At 47.6% G+C, this 12724-nt stretch overlaps 1 long non-coding RNA gene across 2 annotated transcripts in view; it reads right to left on the bottom strand.

The window, feature by feature from the left end:
- Positions 1 to 9982: 9982 nt before the first annotated feature.
- LOC103607230 overlaps positions 9983 to 12724 on the bottom strand; it is a 23531-nt gene continuing 20789 nt past the window's right edge. Inside the window, exons 4-5 of one of the 2 annotated variants that reach the window (XR_551951.1) lie at positions 10692 to 10944; positions 9983 to 10447 (exon numbers count right to left, since the gene is read on the bottom strand). This is a non-coding gene — a long non-coding RNA (uncharacterized LOC103607230). The other variant, XR_551950.1, reaches the window with a different exon arrangement.

Below are 12724 nucleotides of genomic sequence, written 5' to 3'. Positions count from 1 at the left end.
AGCAGGGTCCTTCCTGTTGGGGATATGGTCTCCACTTTATTCAAGGGGTTTTGGGTCTGTAAACTGGCTCAACTCTGGGAATTGACTTAGGGGGTTGTGATTCTCTCTTTATTATTTGAGTTAGACATTTGCTCACTTGACCCGAGAGTTTTCAGCTTATACAGATCAAGAATTTAGTAGGCTTCCTATCTATGTGACTCCTAGGAACACACCAATTAATTAGCCTATGTCACAGGTCAACACAAGTCAGACTATTCCGATTGTTGCTTTGCTTCTGCTGTCCATTACAGTAACTACACCCACTTTGCCTTTGAGAGTTGAGTGCTGTCACTTGGCCCCTGCCACCCTGGGATCCAGTTAGCCCCATCACATTTAAGTGTCCCAACTGAGTGGCCACGGTTCCCATGGTAAGGTCTGGTCTACAGAGAAGAGCAATTACAGGGCTCTTCAGGGATGCTGGGGCTGCCCTCACAAATGTATTTCTCAAGGTATCGGTAAAAGGCATGTCTTCTGGAGCCTCCCATTGTGGGTGGGTAGGTTTTACGTGACAAATCCACTCTAGCATTCCATCTCCCGAAGTCTTTGATCCCTTCCTCTACAGTTAACCGTGGGACATGGGGCGTCTCTAACTCACTCACAGTGGCTGTCTTTTGATCCATGTTTCAGCCAAGCAACCAAGCAAACTGCTAGCACCCTTCCTAACTTCCCGAGCCACAACATTATATGCAGCATTTCCGCCAAGTGGGAGCATGCCAACAAATTCGGCCTGATCCAACTTCATGTTCCTTCCACCATCATCCCACACCCTTAATATCCATTCCCACACATGTTCCCTGGATTTATGCTTGTATGAGTTAGAAAACTTAAGTAGTTCTTTTGGAGTGTGGTGCACTTCCTCATGGGTCATGCTCTGTACCTCACCCTTAGGGGCCTTCTGAGAGTTGAGTCTAGTTTTAGGCCTAGAATCAAAGGTGGGAGATGGGTCCTGAGGAGATTCAGCATTGTCCTGCTTTGTAACTGCCCCCAGGGAAGCCATTACTGTAAGCAACGACTGTAGGCAAATTTTAAAAAGACATAATTTTTTTCCTGGCATGCATTTCTCTGAGTTCACTCTTTTCTCATGGATATTTTGAACCTTGGTGATGGAGCAAGATGACATTATTTACAGGAATGTAAAGTTGCTTTCCAGCCAGCCTGAAGCTGCAGACTTGCAGGCTTGCACATACTATCCAGACCCTGAGATAACAGCAAGGACGGGAGTAGAAACCAGATGGAGCCTTGGCGAGAATTTGCACCTGGCTCCTTGCACGTGCCCCTCCCTCCTGCTTTTCACTTCCCACATTCCATTCCTTCAATCTCCTCTTTAAAATCCCTTCAGTAGGGGCCGGCCCGTGGCTCACTCGGGAGAGTGTGGTGCTGATAACACCAAGGCCACGGGTTTGGATCCCATATAGGGATGGCCGGTTGGCTCACTGGGTGAGCGTGGTGCTGACAACACCAAGCCAAGGGTTGAGATCCCCTTACCGGTCATCTTTAAAAAAAAAAAAAAAAACCCTTCAGTAAACCTGTGTCCTTGAGATGGCTTTAGTTTGGCCTTTCTCCTTCGGGTTTACTGGGGAGATGGATTAGCCTAACATCCCTCCTCAGGTCACCAATATTCCTGAATAAAGCTGACTTCCATTTTCACAAACATTTGACTTTTGAGTGGTTTATTTTTGCCAAACCTGTGCTTGGTAACAGTTTGATACTACTTTCAGCCTGGTATTTAGGATCATGCCAGGCCTTCTACCATTCTACTTGGTCTCTGCTCTGATGATAGCCCTGGTGGGGGCTTCCAGGTCCAGCTTCCAGGCCAGCTGTGAGCCTGTCAAGCAGGGGATGGCAAATTTCAGTGACTCTCTGCTGCCCCTGGGCTACTTATAATCCTGCACCAGCCTGATCCACAGTCACCTCGTGTGAGAAGCCCCTGATCTGGTGTGAGCTTCTGGAGAGTGGAGTGGACCGGCTTCCATCCCTGATGGCTCCCCAGACCTGGTGCAGGGCACACAGTAGGAGCTCACAATTGTTTCCTGGGTGAAGGAATGAATGAACAAATGAAAAGATAAATGTATGAATGGACACAGAGAAAGTTCTGGTCACCAGCTGCTATAACAGAGTACCATAGACTGGGTAATGTATAAAGAAAAGACGTTGATTTGGCTCACACCTCTGGAGGCTGAGAAGTCCAAGAGCATGGTGCCAACATCTGGTGATGGCTTTGTGCTGCATCATAACATGGCAAAGGGCAGAAGGTGGAAACAAACGTGAGAGACAGGAAGAGAAATAGGGGCCAGCCGGTTAGCTCAGTTGGTCACAGTGTAGTGTTGATAACACAGGGTTTGGTCACTGTGGCCAGCACAAAAAAAAAAAAAAAAAGAAAAAAAGAAAGAGAAGCGAGGACAAACATCCTTTTATCAGGAGCCCACTCCCAAGATAGAGATAAAGGCATTAATCAATGCATGAGGGATTAATCCACACATTAATCATTTATGACCCAATCACCTCTTAAAGGTCCCACCCCTCAATGCTGTTGCATTGGAGATTAAGTTTCAAATGCATGAACTCTAGGGACACATTCAAACCATAGCACCAGAAGAAGTGCCTCACTTCCAGTGCATGGCCCAGATAGGGGAAACAAGCAAGGCACGGGGTGAGGCACCTGACACTCGCTGGCCTTCATCCTTGGTCCTGCCAGGTTGTGGCCACTGTCCCCTGTGTCACAGTGGGGAGAAAAGAGGCCCAGGGAAGTTCACACAAGGCACAAGTGCACACAGGCTGAGGCTGCCTTTGAGAGGAGTGTAAAAAAGAAAAGAAACAAAATCTCTCCAATCTGATATGCTTTTTTCTTTGTTAGTTTTTTTTTTTTCAGTTGCTTTCCTATGACTTTGAAAGGGAAAAAAAATTATTTGTGCATCCTGTCTCACTCCAAAAAGAATCTGAGGCAGTTTATGCCACACTGCCAGCCACCAAAAAGAAAAGAAAAGAAGAAAGTAAGTAACGGAGGGCCGGCCTATGGCTCACTCGGGAGAGTGTGGTGCTGATAACACCAAAGCCCCGGGTTCAGATCCTGTATAGGGATGACCGGTTAGCTCACTGGCTGAGCGTGGTGCTGACAACACCAAGTCAAGGGTTAAGATCCCCTTACCGGTCATCTTTAAAAAAAAAAAAGTAAGTAACGGAGAAGTCCAAGTCAGGAGTAAAGTTAGTACCCAAAAATGCAGATTAGAACGTCCTGCACAAATGCCAAAGATGGGAGGGACAGGAACTTGACATTTGACATCGAGCTTCCTGGTGGCCAGTACAGAAAGAGAAACAGGATGAAAGGGCAAGATCAGGACCCATAGGTTGAGAATCAGCAGTTACTGAGACCTCGGGGAAACTCCTGCTGTAGGTCCCCATAAAAGGGATTGTGTGAGTGGAAGGGGTGTGTATTGTAATGTTTGGACATTTGAAAATACCACCAAGTCAGGGAAAGATTATTCAACTATCCCAGTCCTGTATTATGATTTTTTTTTTTTTTTTGGCGGCTGGCCAATAAGGGGATCCGAAACCTTGACTTTGGTGTTATTAACACAGAGCTTTAACCAGCTGAGCTAACTGGCCTGCGTCTGTATCACGGTTTTTAAAAACTCTTTATTGTCTTTTCTGATTACAGAGGTAATACATGCTCATTATATTAAAAACGAAAAAGTCCAGCAGTTCAGAAATATATAATACAAAATAAAAGGTCTCCGTCATTCCATTTCAGAGCTGACCAAGGATCATGTTTTGTAAATGAATGAATAGATCTTTTGCCTTCTTCACAGGACTTTGGGTGAATCCATTGAGACAAAACGTTTGTACTCAATGGGTGGGTGGGAGAGTGTGGTTATGACCAGTGGCCACCAGTGCAGGGAGCCCTGGTGTGAGTGGCACCTACCACCCCTCCCCTGCCACCCTCCATATGGCACCAAGCTCCAAAGGCCTCCGTGGCTCCTGGCCCCCCATCCTGGTGTCCCAGGCCCTTCCCGCTCCCCCAGCCCAGCTGTCTGGACTGTTTTCCCTCTGCCTCCAGCTTCAAGGCGCCAGGCAGCTTCCCTCATCTACTCCTATCTATCCAGTCATCAACCAAAATTAAGGCTGGAGAGGCAGAAATAATTTTGTAAAGTTTATCGGGAGCCAAATATGACGATTGACCCGTAAACACCATCCCACAGTCAGAAGGATGCTCCAAAGTCTATCACGAATAACAAAGTCTTTATGGACAAAAGGCTGAGGAAAGAAACAGAAGAAAAAGCAGATTGGTCAATTCAAAGGAAGGCGGGGACAGCAAGACATAATAATAGGAAAGTAGCTGATTAGACGCCATCAGGTTACTTCAGACTATCTCTTTTGTGTAAGGATTAAAGCAGAGGGAACAGCATTACCACACCTGTTGAAGATTTAAACTGGCCTGTTGGGGAAAGGCTGTTATCTGACTTTTTGGAAAGTCAGACCATAGCCTAAGTGAGGTGGAACTTAGCAGAGGGGACTCCATTTTGGTTTTCAGTCTGCTCTGTTGGGGCCTGGTGCAGGAGCTTAGTCCATGATAATGGCCTGGGACAATTTTTATTTAACATCGTCTACTGGCCTCTGTCCAGGCTGTGCCCTCCTCCTGGAGCACCCTCCCAACACAGCCGGGGCCCACGTCAAGCACTCTGCTCCGGGACCCTCCTGCGTGTCCTCGATTTCGCCTGTGTGGGTAGAAGAGCCTAATGTGCACTTCCTGGCTCTGTGGTGGGCTGGTTTCGGGTGCTGTGCTGGAGGCTCCTGAGAGCCAAGACCCCCACACTGAACTCGCAGTTGCTGGACGGGACAGGCAGGTCCACTCCTTGGGCCTTTGCACATGCTGCGTCCTCCTCCCCCTTCCACCCTCTCCTGCATACAGTAATTCCTACCTACCCATTCAGCCTCGCCCAAGCAGCGCCTCCCCTGTGAAGACCTCCCAGCCTGCCCCAGTGGTCCCTCCACTCCCCTCCGACCCCTCCACTCCCAGCCCCTGGTGCCCTCGCCAGGCGGGGAGCTCTGCAGGCAGCTGCTCCTTCTCGGTCCTCTGCACCCCAGCATCTCCCTGGGCAGAAGCGGACCATGTGTTCACAGGGTGAATAAGATCAGAAGTGTTTTTGTTTTAATGATGACTTAGCCATCTAAAAAAGTATTTCTGTGAAAGGAGTCCCCTTCAGAGGGTATGGGCTTCTTCTCAAGTGTGGTCACCAGCTCTGTGGTCACAATGGCCTCTGTGAAGGCCCCTTCGCCCGAGGCACCCTGTAAATACTTCCTGGAGAGCAGCATGACCACAGTGGACTGCTTGGAATCTTCCTGCACCACTTGCCAGCTGTGACCTAGGGAGTGAGCCATGACCTCTTCACGTGCCAGGTTCCCCATCGTGAAGTGGGCTCTTGGGAGAATTACCTGCCTGAAGGTAGGTGGGTAAGAGGGTCCAGCAGGAGCCTGAGCCCTGGGAGGTGCTCAGCCAGTGTTAGCTGCTGCTCTCCTTCCTTCTCACCTCTCCTTCGTGGGGTCCCAGGGCTCAGAATGGGATGGGGTGGCGGTGCTGCGGGGGGTGGAGCCCAAAGATGAGTCAGAGATGGCTGCTGCCTACGAGGAGTTAGAGAAAGCAGTAGGTCTTTGTCATTCATACATTCATCCATTTAACGAACACTCACTGATCACTGGTGTTGAACTGGATTGTGGGGACCAGAGATGGAGCACCCCAGCCCCAGACAAGCCTGGGTCAGTCCAGTGGGGGGCCAGGCCTGAGCACAGCCCCCTGAGATCAATCCACAGGTTCTAAGCAGAGTTGGTAAGACACTGGGGAGCAAGAGTGAGGGGGAACCCTGTGCTGTAGGGTGGGGTGGGGCAGGGGTATTTTCAAGAGAGAGACACTGAGTTGGGGGTGGCAGAGGGGGCAGGGGATGGAAGACCTAGCCGAGGGAACAGCATGTGCAAAAAGGCCAGAGGTGTGATCCCTTTTTGTTGCACTCTCTTTCTCACCTCTCTCTCCCTGGGTGACGGAGATGCAAGGGATTACTCAAAGCCCATTTCTTCTGAGCAGTGAAAAACCCCAAAGGGGTTAATTTCCAGGAACCCTCAAGAGAGAGGCATTCCTCCTTGGAAAAATAATCCTGAACTGGGGTTCTTTCTCACTATGCTTCTGAGCAGTGAAAAACCCCAAAGGGGTTAATTTCCAGGAACCCTCAAGAGAGAGGCATTTCTCCTTGGAAAAATAATCCTGAACTGGGGTTCTTTCTCACTATGTATTCTCCATGCCAGAAAGTTATAGAAAAGGAACATAGGTGGAGTTATGGCTAAGTATAGTTTAACAATAGAGGCTGGTAACATCAGTGAAATAACAAAGTGACAGTCCATAATGCAATTTGCAAAAGGTTAAATCGATCCACCAACAAAAGCTTGTTCTTAGCAAATACTGTCTTTTCCTATAGCAGTTTCCTCAGTATTTTTACATAACAATAAACAACTTTAGGTTAACCTGCACCAAGGACGTCTGTCTTTGAGCCAGCAATTTTGTGGTGTTACAATTCTTTGTCTACAATAGAGACTTTAGCCTGGGGAAAGTTTCCTGTCTTTTGCAAGCTTAACATTTCTATATGTAATTTTTAAAAGTTAGGTTATACCTGAAACTACAGGGCTTTGGAGGCTAGGCCCTGTGAAATACATTTGCTCTATTAATGTTAGTACCCGCCACACCTTTTGAACAGACCCACCAACAGAAAGGCTTTTCCTCTCTGCACCTCACCCCCTCCCACTTATCTCTGTGCCCCTCTTACACAACCTCGTCACCTCTAGTGGGGGTTCTTAACCTGGGGTCCCCGGAGAGAAGGGAAGGGAGGGGAGGTCAGAGGATAGAAGTCAGGGGGTTTCAGAAGTTGGACTGAAAAAATATACGCTCTCATTTTCACCCACCTGTAACTGATATTTACATTCCCATCAATTAGGAATGTGGCGGCAACCTCAGCAGTTAGTGCCAGCTGTCCCTGTGACTTTGTCACTAGTAGAAACCCAGGGATTTTCACATCACATTTCGGCTGTTGCTGAAATCTCTAAATATCATTTATGCTCGCTGCTGCTTCAAAATTATGGTGTCTATTAGACTTGCAGCTTTGGTGTTGTTATTTAATGTGTTAAATAAAGCACATTACTCCATCACACATGTGTTTCTAGAATTTTATTAACTATAGATCTTCATACATATTAACGACATGTATTTCTATATAATTGGTTTCCTTCTTTAGTCTTATCTTATTCATTTAGAGATATTATTTTGAGAAGCAGTCCGTAGGTTTCCCCAGCCGGCCTCAGGGGCCCGAGGTCAGCGACAAGTCTCTGGGGTGGGGGCGGGACGCGCGTTCCCATCGGCAGGGCCGACTGCGGGGTAGGGACCTGGGGAAGTGCGGGGACGCGCAGCGGCAGGACCATCGGAAGAGCTCAGGCAGGATGGAGACAAGGCCAGCCCTCGAGGGGAGCGGGGACGCCAGGCACGCCTCCCGGGCCCCTAATCTGGTTGATCTGGCACAACCCCGAATTGTGGAGGATGACAGCTCCTGGGCGTTCCCAGCGCATGGTCCTTGTTACACGTCCCGTAACATAGACTAGGAGGCCGAGGCAGAACAGGAGGGGCAGAGGTCCCCAGGACAGCATCCCGCAGAGATGCTCCGGGCAGCGCGACCCCAGCGCCGGCCGCCGCTGCCAGGGACACGCGCTGCTTTTTGAGGTCGTCGCCTTTGCGCGTCATCGCTTTGCTTGGTGCAGGTTTTCCCTGCTCTATGGAGGCGACTTTCCCAGCCCCGTTCCAGGGTTCAGCAGACCCTCGGCAAACGCCGGGACGCGCCACGGCCGCAGGGGCGGAGACCTTGGGGGACCCCGGCGGGAGCGGCTCTGGGCTCTCGGCCACGCGGCGGAGGGAGGTGGGCACGGCCGGGGCAAGGGCGCAGAGGCTGTGATTCCGCCGGGTGTCCCCGGCACAGCGGACGCCCCTCTTCAGTCCCACCCCTGCGACCCCTCCCCTGGTCCCGCCCAGCGCACCCGCGCCCAACTCCCGGGCGGCAGCGCCACCGCCCCGCCCAGCGTGGGGCAGGGTTCCGAGGGACACCAACCCTTCAACAGTGACCGGTCCTCAAGACCCGCCGCGGTGGGACAGAGTCCCAGATCTTTCTTACACATGTGGAAACTGAGGCCCAGAGAGGCCAAGTGACTAGCCTGAGACCACTCAGTGAGCTGGTGGCAGAGCCGACAGAACCCAGGCCTCCAGACTCGGTCCCCAGTTAGCCTGAGAAGAAAGCAGGTGGAGTAGGCAAGATATGACAAGATAGGGACTGGATACACATTCCATGCTCCCAAAGTAAGATGTATTGGGCTGGCCGGTTAGCTCAGTTGGGTAGAGCAGCGTTACACCACCAAGGCCAAGGGTTCAGATCGCTTTACCCGTCAGCGCCCAAATAATAAATAAACAAATAAATAAATATAAACAAACAATCAAATAAATAAATAAAAATTTTAAAAAAGAGGTAAAAGCTGGGCTCCCAAACAGGACACACAGCTCCAACCATTAAAGGCCGCTTAGATAAAACGCAGTCCCCATAATTCCTTAGCTGTGCAAGCATTGGTTTAGGGGCTGGGTGCCTCAGTTTCCTCTTTTTTTTTTTTAAGGTGATGGGTAAGGGGGATCTTAACCCTTGACTTGGTGTTGTCAGCACCACACTTTCCCAAGTGAGCTAACCGGCCACCCCTATGTAGGGATCTGAACCCGTGGCCTTGGTGTTATCAGCACCACACTCTCCCAAGTGAGCCACAGGCCGGCCCCTTCAGTTTCCTTATCTTTAAGCCAGGCTGGTATGTACCTATTCAGGTAAGTTAGTATCTAGGTTTTTCTTTCTTTCTTTTTTTTTGGCAGCTGGCTGAGTAGGGAGACCAAACTCTTGTCCTTTGTGTCATCAACACCATGCTCTAACCAACTGAGCTAACAGGCCAGCTTCTGCATTTTCAAAGCTGGGAAGAAATGCTCCAATACATTAACAGAGGGATTCTGGGTGATGTATAATTTGTTTTTTATGCTCATCTGTATAGCGAAAGCTGTTTTATTTCCCACTCACTGGAAAGTTCCGAAATGCCTGGAGCCAGTCTGTCTTGGTTACTGATGTATCCCAGCACTGAGCCTGGTACCTGGTTCACTGGATGTATTTGTTGACTGAATGATCATGACACGTGTCTGTCCCCTTGGAACACTTGAGTAGAGAGTAATTCTAATTCTATCCCTGCTATGGGTTAACTGTGTCTGCTAAAATTTCATGCATTTGAAACCTGACCCTCATTATAACAGTGTTAAGAGGGTGGGAAATCCAGTTATGGTATTTGAAAGGTCAAATACCATAGGTGGGGCCTCAAAGAGGTCATTGGATCGTGAGGACTGTGTCCTCGTGAATGTATTAATCCATTCACGGAGTAATGAGTTATCATGGGCATGGGTTGTGATGGCTTTATAAAGATAGTGAGTGAGAAGGTTTTGTGATTCCGGAGTAATGAGTTATCATGGGCATGGGTTGTGATGGCTTTATAAAGATAGTGAGTGAGAAGCTTTTGTGATTCTTTTTTTTTTTTTTTTAAATATTAGATGATCTTTCCTCACCCAATTTATATTTCCCTGGGAAGAATAAAGAAAGAGAAAGGCTAACAAATACTTTATGGATATCTTACAATGAGTCAGCTATAATGGCATTTGGTCATTTTCCCAATTGGTTTATTCTTCTCATGGTTCTCCATAAGCCAGGAAGATTTCTAGAATGGTTATTAAGAATTCCACATGCCTAAGTAATAATCGCCAAACCCTAAAACTTCTGTTAAGGAGGGGGAGTGTCAAAGAATTAGACTGGTTATAAGTATAGAATTGGAAGTTGGTATAAATCAGTAGTAGACTAGTGGTAAATAATATTTTATTAAAAGGTCTCCAACATCATGTCCCTGTATAAAGTCCTGAGCATCATCCAGGTCCTGCCACTCTTCTCAGGTAAAGTCCATAGCCTCAAATGACACCAACTCCTGTAATGGCACATTTCTTCTTAACTCAAGTCATCAGCCCTGGAAGCTGGGAGTTCACAGGTCTGTGTGTGCATGTCTTTTACATCTATTACATGAAATGCCGCTTCTTCATACTTAGAGATTTATTCATTTTTTGTTGCTCTTGAAAAGGCATAGAGCACTCTGTAAGCATAGCTTAAGGGATACAGAGTCTGGGGGCGTGTGGGATGACCACAGAGTCCAGAAGTTCCAGGCAAAGGATCTGATTCTTGCTATGTGATACCCCCTTTTGCTGTAGAACCACCACCAAGGCCCTTATAGATGCCCCTCCTGGACCATGGACTTCCCAGCCTCCAAACTGTAAGAAATAATTTCATTTTTTAATAAATTAACCAGTTTCAAGTATTCTTTATAAGGAACAGAAGCATACTAATACAACCCAAAAACAGTTTTGATGATATGTGAAAAAAGACAGCTACAGGAGGGAGGGGACCTGCAGCTACAGGGAAGAGGCAGGCTTCCTGGAAGAGGTGGCCTTAGTGGCATGAGGGGTCTGGAAGGGATAGTTTTTTGTAGCAATCCACATGGGTGGGAGCTCTGACCTGTGAGGCTCAGGTGTGCGTTCCGTTCAGCAGGGCGCAGCAGAAGGGAAAGCTGGACAGGTTGTTTGGCCACAGTTGAGGGCCCTGAGCATCTGGTGGTAGAGCTGGATTTTATGTGGGGGGCAGTGGGGACTGGTGGACGTTCTGGAGCAGGAGAGAGCTAGGATCGAGGTGGAGCTTCACAAAAACTAGCTGGAGAGGAGGCCTGAGGCAGTGTGACCCCTTAGGATTTCGAATTGTGAGTTGATGCTGTCTGGAAGGATGAAAAGGAAGAGATGAGATTTATGAAAAAGCATGTTGATCAGGAATTGACACAGAGCAAACTCCATGCCCAGATGCTTCACCTGTGAATTCTAATATGCACATATGGAGCAAAGAGCTCTACTCTTATACAAACTCAGAACTTAGAAAAAGAGGGAAGTACCCAACTCATCCGTGAGGCCATCATAACCTTGACACCAAAACCTAATGAGGAAAATGTGAAAAAGAAAAAGTGTAGGGTGGGCTGGCCGGTTAGCTCAGTTGGTTAGAGCATGCTGTTGGTAACACCAAGGTCAAGGGTTTTTATCCTTATACTGGCTAGCTGCCAAAAAACAAAACAAAACAAAAAGAGAGAAAGTGAAGGGCAATCTATTCAAGAAAAATATAAGTAAAAGTCTTACACAAGTGACTAATAAACTGAACTGGCAATACATGAAAAAGATAATACAACACAGTCAAGCTGGGTTTCTCCCAGGAATACAAGATCAGTTCAGTATTGGAAAGCTCAGCATAATCTATCCCTTTAAGGGAAAAAATAAATCATACCATCCTCTCTATGGCTGCAGATAAAACTCAAGATCCATTCATGAGGAGAAACTCTTAGTACACTAGGAATGGAAGGGACTTCTTTGCCCTGACAAAGGGTAGCTGCAAAATTCTATACATGAGAAGTCTTCAGAAAGTTCATGGAAAGATTTGTATTATCTTTTTTTTTTTCCTTTTTGTCTTTTTTCGTGACCGGTAATGGGATTGCAACCCTCAAGTGTTGCGCCTGTACCACAACCGGCAACGGGATCGCAACCCTCGGTGTTGCACCCGCACCGTGCGCAACCAGTGAGCGGACCGGTCTCTATATGGGATCCAAACCCTCGGCGGGAGCGCCGCACTCTACCGAGTGTGCCACCGGGCCGGCCCTGTATTATCTTTTAACTCCATTTTTTCCACGAACTTTTCAAATACCTTTGTATAGTGGTGGAACACTGAAAGCTTTCCCTGTCAGAACAGAAACACGGCAAAGATGCCCCGTCACCACTGCCAGTATGGTTCAAACTGTACTGGAGGTCCTGGCCGTGGCAGTAAGGCAAGAAAAAAAAGAGGATATAAAGATTTGAAAGGAAGAAACAAACTGCCACTATTTAGAGATGATATAAAAGTCAAATAATCAACAGGTAAATTATTAGAATATGAGAATTTAGCAAGGTTACTGGATTTAAAAGTCAATATGCAAAAAACCCCAGAGCAACACCAAGGTCCAGAGTTCAATCCCTATACCAACCAGCCACCAACTCCCCTCAAAACCAAAACAAACCCACTGCGTTTTGAAATTCTAGCTGTAACAGAAAATAAGAAAAAACATTTATAATAACATCACAGACCTCATAATAAAACAAGTACAAGATTCCTATGGAGAGAATCATAAAACTTTATTGAGAGATAAAGAAGACTCCATAAATGGAGAAATATACCACGTCCATAGATTAACATTATAAAGAGGTCCACCCTCCTCATGTGATGTATAAATTCAATTACTTGTGAGACTGAAAACTCAGACAAATAAAACCCCTGTTGATATTGAGCAATGGGGTCTGAATTCTGGCTTCCAGTAGCTGTGTGACATCTGGTAAGCTCCCTCATTTCTCCAGGTTTCCGTTTCCTCACGAGCATAATGGAGGGAAAGGCACCTGAGCCCCTTGGGGAAATGTTGAAAGGCACCTGGCACTCAGCCAACAGCCTCCCCAGAGCCCTCCTGGACTGAAAACTAAGGTTGAGTC

Source organism: Galeopterus variegatus, unplaced genomic scaffold (assembly GCF_000696425.1).
Source record: "Galeopterus variegatus unplaced genomic scaffold, G_variegatus-3.0.2 Scaffold7261, whole genome shotgun sequence".
Taxonomy (NCBI): domain Eukaryota; kingdom Metazoa; phylum Chordata; class Mammalia; order Dermoptera; family Cynocephalidae; genus Galeopterus; species Galeopterus variegatus.
This window is presented reverse-complemented; position numbering and strand designations above follow the sequence as displayed.